This window comes from Eublepharis macularius, chromosome 8 (genome assembly GCF_028583425.1).
Source record: "Eublepharis macularius isolate TG4126 chromosome 8, MPM_Emac_v1.0, whole genome shotgun sequence".
Lineage (NCBI taxonomy): Eukaryota > Metazoa > Chordata > Lepidosauria > Squamata > Eublepharidae > Eublepharis > Eublepharis macularius.
Window position 1 is genome coordinate 72,356,883 of NC_072797.1, and position 15,899 is coordinate 72,372,781.

Genomic DNA, 15,899 nt, shown 5'->3' on the forward strand with positions numbered 1-15,899 from the left:
TAGTATCTCCAGTACTGTTTTTTCCCTTTGAAAACATTTGCATTTATATCTCTTTGGCAGAATATTTTACTAAACTAAAACTAAGCTAAACTTTAATAATGACACATATATCTCAGCTTAGGATACTGTTATGCCTTTTGCTACTGTCCTCCTTATGTGTTTATATATTGCTGGTAGAGTTGCCAATGCTGGGTTGGGAAACTCCTGGACATTTGGGGGTGGAGCCTGGGGATGGGAGGGTTTGTTGATGGGAGGAATCTCAGTGGGGTATAATGTCATAGAATCATAGAACTGGAAGGGGCCTTACAGACCATCTAGTCCAACTTCCTGCTCAGTGTAGGAACAGCCTAAAGCATCCCTGATAAGTATTTGTCCAGCTGTTCCTTGAAGACTGCTAATGTGGGGGAACCCTAGGCAGCTTATTCCACTGCTGAACTACTCTTAACACGAAGAAGTACCTTCCCTCCTGTACTTCAAGTCCTATGCTGCCAAAAGGAACAGCTCCCTTCCCACCTCTGACAGCCTTTTAAATACTTAAAGAAGTAATCATGTTTCCCCTCAACCTCCTCTTCCTCAAACTGAACATTCTCAGGTCTCTGCATCACACTGACTGCTCATATTTAGCTTCCTATTCACCTGTATCCCAAGATCATGCTACCCAGAGGTGTATCCCTCCTTAAGTATGCATGCTTTGTGTAGGGGGAATTTCTCCGCCCTGCTACCAGGACCCGGTCCACCGGTAGCCTTCTGGTTCTTGCTTAGGGTTGCCCCTTATTGAAGGCACGATTGGATCTTGCCTAGACTTTTCTTTCCCTAATTCTGATTTAAAGTTGCTGGCTAAGGTGATGTACACAGCACAGAAAAAAGTTTTCAACCAGAGCTGCAAGTTTTATTAAAAAGGTCAAAGATATTAAAAAGCGGTAGGGGCAGGCACCAGTCCCGGGCCCGTCCCTCTGAACTTTACAACAGTTAGAAACAGACACAGAATGCAAGACACAACAATACACTAAGGTAGCTACAATACCCTTTCCCCCAATCGAGAGCTCTCATGACTCCCCCTGTTGCACAGCAGCAGGGCCTCAATAGGTCACTGCATGTTGGCAAGAGCAAGGAGTAATGAGTGCCTGGTTCGTCCCTCTTTTATAGGGAGATATTAAAGGCTTGCTTCATTAACATCCTAATCAACTACATTGTCTTTGTTCTTGAAAGACGGTTCCGTTGAGGGTTTTTCATATAATCATAAGTCTACACATCTTTTACCTCTAAGATAGACTGCATCTTTGATATGCATTTGGCTACATTGTAAATTACAAAGGAATGTTCACACATCACTAGCTATAGTTTTGGGATATCCTGTGCTTCCTGGAGATAAGCTGTTTGCTGTTTGCCCTGGTCCTTATCACCTTGCTCTTTAGTGATTTACATGCAGAGGCCAGAGGACCCTTCAAAGGTCCCAAACAATTAACAACTTTTATGGCCTTATCTGTTCCCTGTCACAGAGGGTGAAATTTTCTCAGGAAATGCAACTTTATTTTGCAGAGAGAGAGAGAGAGGGCTTTTGGAAGATTTCTTTTTCCAAACTATAGCTGGTTCTCTATTTCTAACATGGGCAAAAAGGCCTGGTTCCGACCCACTAACAAAATTCTGACAACACTTTGCATTTTTGTTACCCAGGTGAAGAACCTAACATGTATCCATGTTAAATCACATCTTATTCAAATCTGCCCACTGCCCATGTGTTCAGATCTTGTTGAATTCTATCCCTCTCTTCAAGGGTGTTTGCTACTCCTCCCAGTTTAGTGTCATCTGCAAATTTAATTAACAATCCCTTCACACCTTTGTCTAGATCATTTATAAAAATACTGTGGCACTCTACTGGAAACCTCCCTCCAATAGGATGGGATGCCATTGACAGCTACTCATTGAGTGTGATTATTTAGCTAGTTCTCTACCCATCTAATTATCCTAGAGTCCAGTCTACCAGTTTACCCATCAGACCATCATGAGGAACCTTGTCAAAAGCTTTACTGAAATCCAGATAAATTACATCGACAGCATTCCTGTGATCCAGTAAGCCTGTCACTCAATCATAGAAGGTGATGAGGTTGGTCTGGCAGGACCTCTTGGGGACAAATTCACACTGACTTCCCCATTTCACCATGATTTATGTCAGATGCTTGCAGACTGTTGCCTTTAATATCTGTTCCAGAATTTTCCCTGGGACAGAGGTCAGGTTTACTTGCCTGTAGTTCCCAGGATCATCCTTTACCCATTTCTTGAAGATTAACATGACATTTGCCCTCCTTCAGTATTCCAGCATATCACCTATCCTCCTGGAGTCTTGGAAGATGATCAACAAAGGGTCTGCAAGTTGTTTCAAATGTTCTTTAAATACTCTCTGACCCAAGGGATTTGTACACATGCAGTGTAGCAGCAAGGTGCTTCTCCACAACATCTCTGTCCACGTCAACCAGCAACCCCAAAGCCATGCTTTGCCAACTACCATCACTAGGTGTCTCTGTTCTCTCCTTCAGAGAGAAAACCAAGGCATAGTTGGCATTGAGCCTTCTTACCTTCTCCCTGTCCTCTGTCAGAGTTCATTTCCACTCAGAAATTAGGGTACAGTGCTTAGCTACTTCCAGATATTCATCTTTGGATGCATTTCCTTCCCTCCATTTCTTGAACATCTTTTTCCTCTTTAGCCCAGCACAGAACTCTCTGTTCATCCACATTGGCATCTTAGATCCTCTACCACATTTCTATCCTTCTGGAATGGTGATAGCTTGAGTCTGCAACAGCTCCTCTTTTAGGAGAGCCCACCCTTCAGTCACCCCTTTCCCCTCCAGCATTCTTGTTCATGGAATAATTCTCATCATATCTCTAAAGTTTGTCCTACTAAAATCTGACCTGCACATTTGGCTATAAACTCTCTTGGTTCCCCCCCACCCCCAGCAAAAGGAATTCTAGGAGAATGTGATCTCTTCTTCCTAAGGTCCCCATCACCTTTATCCCATCAACCAACTCTTCCTTGTTGGTTAATATCAAGTCCAGTATTGCCAAGCCCCTCATTGCTTCCTCCACTATTTAAGAAAGAAAGTTGTTGGCTATGCAGGTCAGGAGGTTGCATGACCCAGGACATGTAGTAGAGTTGGTCTCCCAGCACACATCAGGGAAGTTGGAGTATCCCATAACTAAAAGGTCATGTTTCTTGGCTACCCTATTAAGCTGCTCATAGAAGGCAGAATCAACCTCATCTCCTTGTCAGGCAATCGGTAACAGACCCCAACCACAATATTGCTCGTCCTTCCCTCCCTTATCTTCACCCAGACATTTTCCACTTGGTTGTCACTATCATCCTCCAGTACTTCCTGACAATCAAGTCATTTCTTCACATACAGCACCACTTCACCTCCTCTATGACACTTCCTGTTCTTCTCAAATTACTCATACCCATCCACTACTGTATTCCAGTTATGGGAATAATCCCCCCAAGTCTATGTAATACCTACTAAGTCATATATTTCCCTCTGCATTAGTAGATTAATAGATTAAGTAGATTAGTAGATTAAGTCAGTATGTATGCACTCAATGGTGTTCACGGCTGTGCCATTTGTTTCCATGTGGATTTGCACAAATGGATAATAATCTGTTGGTTTGACTAGCTTGGCTTTCCAGTCTGTGATATCCTTGATTTTCACCGTTGGCAAGCAACACACCTCTTAGGCCATGGGGCATACCAGACCTCTCAGCAGAGAGCCACCAATCACCAAAACTTTCCTTTTCCTTCGAATGTTATTTGCTTGTAGAGCTATGGTGCCCCTTACTTGTTCTTTCCACTCGTTGTTGTTGTACATCTGCCAGTGATTCTGTCACATCGGCAAGGGCCTGCAATTGATTTTTCTGCTCCAGTGGCACTAATTGCTGTCTTGCTCTTTGCCTGGCTCATGCTGTCGATCTCTGAGGAAGTTCATTAGGAAAATATTCCATTTTATTGTCCCTGCCACCACTCTCCCCATCCCTTTTCAGAGCCTGAAGACTTTTGTTGATCCTTCTTTGATCTCTTGAAGGATACCAATCCATTCCTCCAGGCTCTTCACTTTTTTCCCCAGTAACACTATCAGCTTGCACTTGTGACACATGAAGTCCTTCTTGTCCTCAGGGAGGAAAACACACATAGCACATCCCTAGGAGGTGACTGGAAATGGCCTTTCAGTAGCCATCGTCTTCTTCCAAAAAGAGAAGTCTGCTGATGACTGCCATACAAAACAGATGTTTCCCCTGGAATCTACTTTCTGTTGAGGAACCCTAGCCCTAAAAAACATGATCTAATATTTCCTGAGAGTAAGAGTGATAACACAACAAGGGAAGTCTATATTAAAAAGTAGGGGGGGGGGACCTTACAGGGTCCCTGGGTGTAGATCCACAGGCCAAGAGCCTTTTGCCACTCACACTCATGCCAAAGGCTTGCACCTCTGGCAAGAAGGAGTTCTGTAAATTTCAATAGCCCGTTCCTCCTGCCTGACAATGGCCAAGGGTGTGGTCGCAGTCGTTCCGAAGCAGACAGGCCCTCCTCAATTAGCCACACTTCATACACAGGGAGAAACTCAACATTCACTCTCAGACCAAAAGCATCAGCTCCCTCTCAACCTCTGTTCACAAACCCCCACCCAGCAGGTCTCTGTCAATTATTACTCTGGCAGCTTAGGAAAAACACTCACCTCTCCAACAGATCAATCCTGTGCTCCTTCTCCCAGCCCAGCTGACATAGCTCTGCCTCTGGAACTGTGGCCTCTGGAACTTGTGGCTTTTGTGGCTTGCTTCTGGAACTGTTGAGAACTGTTGTTGAGGCCAGGGTTGCTGGTGAAATGTACACACTCTGGGATGTCTTGTTCCTGCATGTTACTTCTTGGACTTACTTCTGAGTAGAACAGCTTAGGATTTCTTTTTTGTTACATGTTCCCTTTCTTCCTTCACATTTTGTGCTGTCTGAATGGATGGCAGCAGGCTGCTATCAGCCATGAAAGCATGTACTGGTTGGTTCTTTTGATCTGCTTATCAGGTGGGAGTTGTTGTGTCCATGACTGGTGGGTTGCAGCATTACTGTGGACTCTGACATAATTGCTATGGTCTGTGTGCCTGGGCAATGGATTTTACTTTCATATACATCCCCTCAGTTGGATGAGTGCAGGATTCCAACTAGTAGCATCAGTACAATGCCAGTATTGGCAATGTATCAGCACTGGGGTCTTAGGATGAAACTGTAATGTCCATTTCATATTATTATTGTTGTTATTATTTCTTTAACCCAATTTGACTTAAAACACAAACAGTTCTTTTAAAAAACTTGTCACACACTTTAAGGATAAAACACCGTCCTTCCCAAATGAAGCTGTAATCTGGGTTTTCCAAATTTGTTTTGGTCTGGTGTTTTTTGTTGTTGTTGTCATTGTATTTTATCCTTAAGATGAATCAAACTTTTTAAAAAATCTATTTGTCTTTGGATGCACAAGTGGATTAAAAAGTGCATATGAAAGGGATCTAAGCCTGCCACGCATTTATGTTCCATTTTAAGACTCTGCATACCACAGAGTACAGACTTTCCCAGCATGTTGTCATGGATATAGCTAGAATTATAGAAGAACAGATAATGGATTGACCAAGCAAGTCATCGAAGATGCCTTTACACACAAAAACAGGGCTAGCCTGGCCCCATAAATAGGCCACAAAGGAAGTCTAGAGGCCCAGAAGAGAACAGCCTTGAAGAGGGTCATGAAACAATGGAATAATACAGTTGCATGGTCTTGTGTAAATTAGAAGAGCCTCATATCAATGTATACAATGTACTAAGGCCCAGAGGCAGAGAGTGTCTGAGAATGGCAGAAATATCAAACTTCACAGAAGTTAGAGATAGAATTCAAAGATAGATGTATTGGTGGAGGGCCAAAAGATATTCATATGTATGAGAAACTTGTAATTGGAGATGGGAATGAACCAGAAAAAACCAAACCATGTGGTTCGTGGTTCGTCAAATTTCATGAACACGAACTACAAACTTTCATGAACCTGCCCCTGATTCGCGAACCAGTTCATTTGGTTCATGAAAACGTCACATCCAGGTCAGAAAACCACCACTTCTGGGCCAGCAGAAGGTCACTTCCGGGCCAGCAGAAGTTCACTTCCAGGTCAGCAGAAGGTCTGCAGGAAGTCCATCCCCTGTTGCCTAGGAAACTGATTGATTGGCACCAGGCTGTCTGCAGTGACGAACAAAAAAATGAACCAAACGAACCAGCTTAAAAGTTCATGGTGGTTCATCAGAAATGGGATCTGACGAACCATGGTTCACGAACCACGAACCAGCCTGGTTCGTGCTTAATTTTGGTTCATATTTCAGTTCGTGCCCATCTCTACTTGTAATCACTAATTTTATATAGCCTTTGTTAAGATAGGAAGTAGCAAGAATGAACTAACTAGTTCTATATGTTTTAAGATGATGTTTCAAATATGGGTAACCATGCCTGGTGTTTGAAGTTATAAGATAGTAAGACAGCCAAGAACATGCACAGATGGGACTGACAGCTATTGTTAGAAGAAGGTTCTGAAATCCTATAAATACAACAAGCTGAATTGATCTGGAGCTTCCTCTTAGAAGGGGCTCCTTGCCTGCAACCTTTGGGACTCATGTAATTGCTCTCCTTGCTCTCTTTGTAGCTGTTACAATGGATGGTATGGTTTTCTGCTGATTGAGTTAATACTGCTAAATAATCATGTTGTAATAATAAAGGCTTAGAATGGAAGCAGAGATTCTGTGACAGTATCACTTGTGTACTGTACTTGATAAGGAACCTAAGACGTTATTGGTGGTGTACCTCTTGCCAAGAGTTAAATTATTTGATATAGGATAGCTAACTAGATCCTCAGGGCTTCTTAAGTGCACTCCTATATCTGAATCAGGTCTGAGCAGAGTTTTCCAGAACACCGCTCTGAAAAAAAAAAATTCCTCCCTTCCCTCCTCTGTTTTTGCATATTTATGTTGATCATCCAGGTTGAAGGAAAGTTCTGAGTGACTCAAAAGCTTGCTATTTTGGGATGTTTTGACAGGTCCTAGTAAAAAGTTATAGTGTATGGGAATTTTTCTATGGACCAGAGCAGCTACCTATATCTTTGTCTCTATGAGGCAGGGCAGGTCTCCAGAGATCTCCCCTCCAGGCACTGACTGGACCAACCAGAGATCTGCTTAGCTTCTGCAAGGTTCTTGCACTTCATGCCTGCCTCCTACACCATAGAGCATGAATGGAGGAGCATATAACAAGCTTCACAAGCACTTAATTGATAGCCTATAGCTTGTTAAAAACTGTAAGCATTGTTAGACCTTTTGACTCTTTTTCTTACAGCAAAGGAAACTATTTTTGTCCCTTTATGCCTTTGTTTGTGACATAATTCTAGATTCAAAAGCTCAAAACCATCTCTTTTAACACTTTTCAAAAACAAACTGGGATCATGTCTTTAAATCTGGTTGACAATCTTGCTGCCATATTCTGTACCAGGTGAAGTTTCCAGTAACTTCACAACCAGTCGCACACATATGTTGCAGTAATCAGATTAACAAAGTATGTATAACTGAGGCAGGATTATTGGCACAGGAACTAAACAAAAGTGCTGAGCAAGTAATTTTATTTCTAGGAAACGTGACCGTATGTGAATATACTGCAGAAGATAATTCAGCCACAAGAGAAGCAAACAGTATACGGATGTCTAAATTGTCTCTTACTGACAATTAGCAACCATGCTGCCAAATATTAGTAATCATAGGAAAATGCCAGCCATTTAATTCTAATAGGCATTCACTGTTGTTATGAAAATTTTAATATGCTTTTGTGATTTATAGCATTATGACTGAATGCTTGCTAGCAGCATATATTTGTAATCTTTAAACATCTAAAGCAGCTAAAGTGCCAGATTCATTATTCAAAAGTTCCTGATAACCTTTCAGATAATTAGTAGACATTCTGAATTTTGAGGGCACTATCGAAAAGGTCATTTGTGTTAATTAAAATGCTGACTTGGACACCAAACTTTTAATGAAAGTACAATTAAGTAACTCATCCAAAACTGTTAGGAGAAATAGTTAATATCTTTGATAGAACAATGAAGAACACCAGTTAAATTTGTCACAACCATAAATTAATATGAGGATTGATTAAGTTTTTCATTATGTGAAAGTTTTACAGAAGTTGCATTGCTGTGAGTACACATGTTTACTGGACCGTAACATGAGGTGGATTATAGAATCTATTTCTCAGACTGGAAATTTGCAGGAAGCGATTCTCAGCCATAAGGCTTTGACATTAGCCTAGATAGCCTTGGTGCAGCCAATTCCCACTAATTTAGCAGAAGTAAAATAATCTGTGCTCATAAATCCACTACTCTCAGCAGGTGCTCCTAAATCCGCCACCCTCAGTTTCCTTCTGAGGAAAATTACTTTCATAGCTGCTTTTTCTTCATGTAGAAAATATGGCTGGAAATCTCATTAGAATATGTTTGATTCTTGCTCAGGGAAGAGCAGAGGAGAGGATCATTGCCAGACAGCTGAGCAGAGAGGTAGAGCAGTGGGAGACAAAGGAACAAATGGATAGGGCAGGTGATATATAAAGCCAAAGAAATACAACTGTTACTTCTTTTCCTAAATAAAAATTTGTGCACTGATGACTTTGAACTGCAGTAAATGCTTTCATAAAATCGTTTGTTGTATGAGCCCAACTGCTGTAATTGTAGTTTAGAATTTGTTTTATTTTAACAGTAGGCAGAATAGCAGTAGACTGTATTTATACCTCTCCTAAGATGTGGTTCCGTTGAGGAATAGATCTATAGGAAACAAATTGTGAAGAGGAACTAAAATGAAATACCTTTTTAAACTTCAGAATCTTTATTACATGTCATTTGAGCTTGCCTTTTCTTGATTGATTTTTTACAGTGTGCTCAGTCCCCAAAACAGTGTGTTGACAAGTACAGTGTAGCAGTCTGGAGCTTCTTAAATGATTTACCACTAGAAGATAACCCACTGAGACACGAAGGCCAGGACCTCCATTTGGTATGGGTTGAAAAGTCATTTTTACATTTTACCTGGAGCTAAACTCCCACAGATGATGCTACAAGAGAATCTGTGTATGGCAGAAGGGACAAGAGCTGTCAGTATGGCTCTGTTTAACAAAGATACGTCACTAACCAAAGATGCAAGAATGAAACTATTACATATATGAAGTATAATATTCTTCATACCATATTGGGAAGCCATTGGCAAATATATGCATTCAACTTACACAACCTAAAGAAAGTAACAGACGTGGTGGTGGTGGAGAGTGCACTTAAGTCAGAGTTGATGTATAGTGACCCTTAGTGGGGTTTTCATGGCAAGCGACTAACAGAGGTGGTTTGCCATTGCCTGCCTCTGCAACCTTGTCTTCATTGAAGGTCTCCCATCCAATGACTAACCAAGACCGACTCTGCTTAGCTTCTGAGATCTGATGAGATCAGGCTCACCTGTGCATTCAACTTATATGTGTTCAACTTAAAACTTAAAGAAAGTAACAGACATACCTTTCAGTAAAAGAACTAGGAAGTTCTTAGGGTTCTTATCTGCTTCTGGCTGCACTGGAAGATCAGGGCTCCCCCCTCCTCTCCCTTTCCATTTCCTGGGGAAAATTGCCATGTCTTCCTGTGCTCACTCTGCAAGGGAAGCTTTCTCCTTCCTGTCTGCAGTTTGGTAAGAAACATCCCTTGGGTGGGGGATAAAATCCCTAAAAATTTTATCCCAACCCCAAATGTGTTTCCTGTAGAAATTGATGAAAATTACTGTCTTTTGTTTCTTTTGTTACGGTTGTTTTGATTTCAGAATTCTATTTTGTTGTTATTTCTCACTGTTTTCATTAGAAGTCTTCCCCTCTTCTTGGATCTGTACCTTCATGAATTTCCATCCAAACTGGACAAACCTTGGAAAATTGTAGCACTCTTCTAGGATACACACACTTGCAAATTTCAGACAGAATAAAGGGGTCACTCTTCTGAAGCAATGAAAGGCCACCATGTTTAACATTAAAGTCTATGGGAGAATTGATAGGAAAGATTCCAAACATACAGTAGTGTGGGAAATTGGCACAACAGTCACTTAGCTTGAAGGACAGTAGCCCGAGGAAGAGACAGACTGACAATGCAAAGATATTTGGTGACACAAGGAGGGCAAGGCATCTGGGCAGGCAGGCAAGAAGAGGGGGACCTTGAGGTAGACTTGCTTGGACAAGGGATAAGGTTTGGAATGCAGCAGGCAAGCAGGAGAGTGTGGACTGCAAGGGGAAATTGGCACACCAGGGTAGGCATTGTGAGGAGAGCAGAAGGCAAAGTCCTACCCAATATCCTTTGGGGCTGGAATACCACACACATGTATGTAATCCTGGTAGCTACAGCTTTCAGTCAATCCAGAAAGCCCAGAGCCTCTCCCCTTGACCCTGATTAAGGAAAACTGTTTTTGATCTTTTAAGGAAAACACTGGCTACCTTGCAAAAATGAAATCATTAGAGTCAGAGAGAAGCAAGACTGGACTTTGAAAGCAAGGGAACTAAACAAAAGAAAATCATGGCCTTTTTCGGTATAGGCTGTTTAGATGGGGAAATTGTTTCATTTTTGTATTAATTATGGTAATTACAATACACTTCATTTTTGTAATATTGTAACTAATAATAAAAGTCTATTACTCACTGTTATACTGGGCGAACTTCATCTGAACAGCTCCACCAGTGTAGATCATATTTGGCAATTGTTTGAGCTGGATTCTGACACAAATCAGGAAGTATTTCTTAGTACTGCCTGCTCTAATTTTTTTTTGCGTTTTTCTGTAACATAAGCTGCTATTTGTAATAAACATGTATGGTATAAGCAGAAGGCATTGCATATTGTCACATATTCCCCCCCCCACACCCCCATAATGTCCAAATATATTGCCAAAAGTCTGTGCAGCACCATCTTTTGCTATAAAATGCAAGAACAGCTTTATACGACTTTAAGTGGAATGTCCAAGCAATATAATATACTGACAGAGTGTCTGCTTTTCCTGTTATATTTCCTGAGGGACTGAAAGTCGAATTCCAACATAGAATGAATATTTGCCTACTATTGAATTGAATAGCAATCTTACACAAGTATTAGTGAGCTCAGTTTTCTTAATACCACATTTTATTGCAGACAATTCTTCATAGTGTTCTCAGGAAAGAAAAAAAAGTGATTTAATTTATCATGGGAAAACAAAGAATAATGACGTAAACATTATTTGCGAGTGATTCCCCACAGTGAAATCTTCCAAGGGAGTTACAATTCAGGGTCAACATTCAGAACTCTTCCAAAGGAGCATCCATAAGGTGAAGATCAGAGGAGGTAGGATTTTTAAGATTTAGTGAGTGTGATTGGATGTAAGTTCACATGCCCTTAAAGGGGGAGTAGTAAGAGAACTGAGAGAAATAACTTTTCCAATTTCATTATATGAGCACTGGAGATGGGAAGGAAAATAAAGCTGTAAAAAGAGTAAGTTAGTGTAAACTGCTTGCAAACTTGTGACCTTGCTGTAATCCCTCCTCCCCCACAGTCAGCCTTTGATGCAAATGTAGGTGTTATTCTTAATTCACTCTGCCAATTTCATGTCCTCACAGTTTATAGCTGTGTTGGTGTCAAATTATGATTCTCTGCATTTCTTTAAATACCCATCGATGTAACATAACACCATTTGTTCATAGTTTATGAAACAGTCAATAAGTATCTGGAATTTATTGAGATGTCATTTGCAGAAGCCTTTTGTGTTCATGGAAAGGCCATCCATCGTTATAGAGAACTATTGGTCTATTGCCGTGGCAGTTCAAGAAGTTTCATTTAAGTAATCAATATGTTTCTATATTTATAAGCCTAATCAAGGCACATCTTCTTTCCTGCTAAAGTACAGTTCGATAAAAGGGAAACATAATCAAAGTTATTAACTTTGGTACATTGATTTAGTTTGTTTTGATGGTTATTCAGACCTGAGAAAAATTTAAACATTTCCTTTTTTATAACTATAGTCAGACACAAAATCACTTCTCTATTGTCACAGGAATGGCTTAGGTTATATTATGTTCCAGAATGTTTTCCCCACTATCACAATATGTCTGAACAATCCACAGTCTTCACCTGAACTTAATGGAAGATCTTGGAGCAACTGGGAAACTCCTTTTATTTTAAATGATGTAACACACCATGTATTATACAAATCTTGTTGAACCAGTTGCATTGATGTACTTCCCAGTGTTAGTCTTAAACAAATGCATGGGTGAAATCTTAATTTGAGGGGATATTTTAGCAAATGCTCTCTTCTCCATGAATGGTAGGGCCCTATCAGATAAAGCATGACAAATCTGTGACAATGAAAGACCAGATATCTCTATGCATGAGTTCAGTGATGATGATCAAATTTCTGAGAGGACTGCACTTATATAGCTACACTTATATAATTTAGACAGATTAGTATCCCACTCAGAGCGATGAACAGTATTATTATCCCCATATGATGTAAGCCCCACTCACTCCCTCACTGTGAGGCAGATTTTCCCTCCACAACTGTCAAGATTGCTTGCTGTGGCTGGGCAGCCTCTGGGTGTTAGTTAAAGACCATTTTGTCCCATACTTATAATCGTATGTATTTATGACTTATATCCCAGCCCAAATATTTGGTTGGGGAGAAGCAAGAGCCCATGTCTTCTTCTAATGAAATGGCACTAGAGGCTCAGTAAAGTTCAAAAAGGAAACAGCAAGTTTATTAAACAAGTAGGATTGATAAATAGTAGGTAGGTGGAGAAAGAAAAGCTGAGGTAACTTTTGATTGTAGAAAAGAGCTGGGAATGAAACGGAAAAAAATGAAACTAGAATTTTGCATTTCGTCACATTCCACAAATCACGAAACATGAACTTTCATGAAATTGACCCGTTTCGCAATACGATTAGTTAGTTTCGTGATTCATCAGAACCCGGGGCACTTCAACAGCCCTCTTCATACCCAGAGACGCCAAACTCGCAGGGAGACTTCAGCAGGCTCTCTTCCACCTACCCTCCTAGTTTTGCCAAGATTGCAAAACATTGACCAGGAGGCAGTCAACGGCAAGGGTGGCAAGTGTTGCCAGAGTGCTTGACTGAAACAGGGACCAGGACTTACTGGATCAGGAGGTGGACAATGGATTACCAGCCATGGTGTAGTGCTGGGCTGGGAAGACATCATGAGGGGTGGACTGCAGGTACATACAGTACCAGCCATGGTGTAGTGCTGGGCTGGGAAGACATCGTGAGGGGTGGACTGCAGGTACATACAGTTTGGGATGTGGAGGAGTTGGATGTTTCTCCAAAACCGTGCAATTCATCCTGAGATGTGCCCTAATAGGCAGCCACTGCATCCAACTAATGGGTTTTTTCAGTGGTCGCCCCCTCCTCACAGGCCCGGGAGGCGGTCAATGCGCCGGACTGCCTCCTTTCTGTTTCCCCCGGTGTTATGGACTCGGGGGTGGGGGTGGCCCACAGCACCCCCCTCTGCTCCAGTGGGTGCCTACCATTTCCAAAAGAAGAGTTCTGTTGGTGGTGACCCCCTTCTCCCTGGTGCCACCCATCTGCACCAATGGGCACCCACCACTTCCTTCAGATGAGTTTTGTTGGTGGCTGCTCTCTCCTCGTAGGCCCAGAAGGCAGTCTACAGTCCAGATCACCTCCCCTCCATCCCCCAGGGTGCCACAGCCTTGGTGGATGGTGGGTGGCTCACAGTACCTCCTTGTGCCCCAACAGGCGACCACCACATCCAACTAATGGGTTTTGTAACTGGCTGCCCCCTCCTCACAGGCCCAGGAGGCAGTTTACAGTCCGGACCACCTGCCTTCTGTCCCCTGGGGTGCTATGGCCTTGGCAGGTGGGGAGTGGCCCACAGAACCTCCCTTGTGCCCCAATGGTCACCTACCACATCTGGAAAATGGGTTTTGACTGTGGCCCCCCTCCTCCCTGTGGTTGGGGAGGGTAAGACCAAATTCCCTGGATGGGGATAGTGCAGAGTAATGCAGTGGATTGATGTCTGTCCGTTGTGTTGAGGAGCGGTGGCCACTGAAACCACCCACCTGCCGGACATGGTGGTGCTTGCTAACACACAACCGGGGAATCAATACTCTATCATAAACAACTTTTAGTATTTAATGCTATGTAAAGTGCCAAGTACAAAAATGTGCAGTAAATACATCAATTAATAAATAAATACATGCAATAAATACTGTGTACAAAATCTGTCATCCACAATATTGTCAGTTTTTTAGCTCAAATGAGCAATGTCCACTGTGTAGGGACCGGAGTGCTCGGAGATGCGTCAGGAACAGATTGCAATGATAAATAGTCCACAATCCGAGAATGGAACCACGTAACCAAATTGCATATTGCCGATGGGCTTGTGCGTGCAATTCTCAATTCCCGTTTCGTTCTATAACTTCTTCCTGGGCAATATTACACTGGATCACTAATCCTTGACGCTCCGATTCCCATAGCACCCGACTGGACATTCCAATTAACCACCTGATAATTGGAATGTCCAGTCGGGTGCTATGGGAATCGGAGCACTCCGGTCCCTACATAGTGGACATTGCTCATTTGAGCTAAAAAACTGACAATATTGTGGATGACAGATTTTGTACACAGTATTTATTGCATGTATTTATTTATTAATTGATATATTTACTGCACATTTTTGCACTTGGCACTTTACATAGCATTAAATACTAAAAGTTGTTTATGATAGAGTATTGATTCCCCGGCTGTGTGTTAGCAAGTTGTTCTTCTTTACCGGTGGAACTCCCTCGTTATTTCAGGAAATGGCAGGACATGGTGCTGGCAGATGCCCTCCCCCAGGTCAGGGATGGAGAGACTATGTCCCTCCCATTGGGGACAGCAGAGCAATACAGTAGATAGGTGCCATTACTTTAAGGGGGTGGCCCTACCCCAGCACATGATTGAGACCTAGTGAGGTGCCTCCCACTGAGGAGTGGTGGCTACCAGCACTGACAAAACTCACCTGATGGACAAGGACAGCACTGGCGGATGCCCTCCACACCCATCCAGGTGGGACAGGGTGCACAAATTAAGACCCTTGGCCACCTCCCATCTGCAAAACCCTCTTGCCAGATGTGGCAGTGCTGGCAGATGCCCCCCCCTGGGTCAGGGAGGGAGGAGAGACTACGTCCCCCCCCATTGGGGACAGCAGAGCAACACAGTGGATAGGTGCCAGCCCCTCATGCTGAGGAGCAGTGTGGTGGCCAACAAAACCACCCAAGGACATGGTGGCACTGGCAGATGCCCTCCAAACACACCCAGGTGGGACAGGGTGCAAAAATTAAGACCCTTAGCCGCCTCCCATCTGCAAAACTCATCTGCTGGATGTGGCAGCAGGGACGGATGCCTCCCTCTCTTTGGGGAGAAATCCAGAGGAATTAGATGTGTTAATCACTAAATAGAAAAGAGGTTATTCTAAGTCCCACTCTTAGGTGGGACATCTCCCCCACCCCAGGACCTGGACTCAGTGACGAATGGAAGTGATGAATGGAAGGATGCCCGTGACAAATGGAAGGATGCCTCCCCCTCTCTGTGGGGAGGTTACTCAATGACGAACAGATGGATAGAATAACCTCTCTGGGGGGAGGTTATTCTAAGTCCCACACTTGGGAGCCTCTTCCCTGTGGGGAGGAAATGAGCGCAGAAAGTGATTCCCATCCCTACTGATGAGGAGCTTTGACCACCAATAGAACCCATCTGCCGGACATGGCGGCACTGACAGATGCCTCCCCCTCTTTGGGGGAGCGTATTCTATGTCC